This window comes from Haplochromis burtoni, unplaced genomic scaffold (assembly GCF_018398535.1).
Source record: "Haplochromis burtoni strain Fernald_Lab_line unplaced genomic scaffold, NCSU_Asbu1 Contig_538, whole genome shotgun sequence".
Taxonomy (NCBI): domain Eukaryota; kingdom Metazoa; phylum Chordata; class Actinopteri; order Cichliformes; family Cichlidae; genus Haplochromis; species Haplochromis burtoni.
Genome location: NW_024582899.1, coordinates 26553 through 27743, shown reverse-complemented (window position 1 = coordinate 27743; position 1191 = coordinate 26553). Strand labels below are relative to the sequence as shown.

At 46.4% G+C, this 1191-nt stretch overlaps 1 protein-coding gene across 1 annotated transcript in view; it reads left to right on the top strand.

Moving 5' to 3' along the window:
* Positions 1 to 22: 22 nt before the first annotated feature.
* Positions 23 to 1191, top strand: part of mtm1 (myotubularin 1) — a gene marked incomplete at its 3' end in the record, with an annotated part of 22976 nt that continues 21807 nt past the window's right edge. Inside the window, 1 exon segment of the mRNA XM_014329741.2 lies at positions 23 to 431.

Sequence of the window (1191 nt, the reverse complement as noted above, 5' to 3'; positions counted from 1 at the left end):
CTCTATTAAAGGGAGGAGATGGGAGCTGAAATGGCTGATTCATACTGGAAAAATTGGTCAAATAAATAAGCGATAATGTGAAATAGAGCTAATCTAGTAGAGTCCAAGAAAACAAAGCAAAGAATTAGACATCAGCACAATAGTTAGCTTATAACGTTTAAAACTAACTGATTTCAGCTGGAGGAACCATGTCTACATTAGTATAAAACATGTATGTACATGTCAACATAAAAAACAGGCACACCTGCTCCGAATGAGGCGTGTAGGCCAAGCCGTCCGAAAACTACATTTCCCTCGAGCCTTTGCGAGCTGTAGTTTGACAACCAGCCAATCCGCGCCATGACAGGCCGGCACGTGACCTAGAGTGAGTTCCTGTTGTAGCTTGAGGGAAACAGGCCGACTTTCAGCCACGGGAGAATCGCAATTTGCGGGTAAGTCGAGACATCTGGCCGGAACGAGGTCACCTGAGTATATATGAAGTGTTATTCGGAGGGCGTTGTCGCAGGTTTCCGCGCTCTGTTAATCAGGAACGCGTGAATCTCGGGGGGAACGAGCTGTCTTCCCGTGTAGGCCTGCTCTATTTCCTGGTGCACATCTGTGTCTGTTGGAATGGCTGAGTTAAAAAAGTTCATTTAAGGCGTTTCGGCGTAGCTTTGTCTGTTTCTCACTCCGCTTCCTGCAGTGCTCAGGTTTTTCCATGAACGCTTCCCAGCTGTGGCGCTGAATTGTAAAAAGACTGGAAGCCACACTTTGCCTGTGCTGGGAATATTTGAGCTGGTTTCGGGCACCGAAAGCGGCTCCTTGTGTGTTGTTCTGTTTCACAGCAGCTGACCAAGGCAGGAGTGAAAGCAGGTTTATTAACCCGTTATTACGCGACAATGCTGCTTCATGTCGCCCTGCTCCCACATAAAACAAAACACTTGCAGATGCAGACTGCTTTTACTAAGTAAAATGCTTCTGTTGGTTATGTTAATCATCATTAGTTGCCGAGTTTCTAAAAAGTCAGAAGCAGCTTCAGTGGTGAACACGTTGGCACATCACGCGTGGATTTAACAGCTTTGTGCACAGAAATCATTGGAGGAGAAACATGGCTGTAGATCTAAACGAGCAGCCATATTTAGACATAGAAACTTTGCTGTTGTGACTGTGGGCTCGACCTACTGCGCGGCCTCTGTTTAGAGGGATCACTGC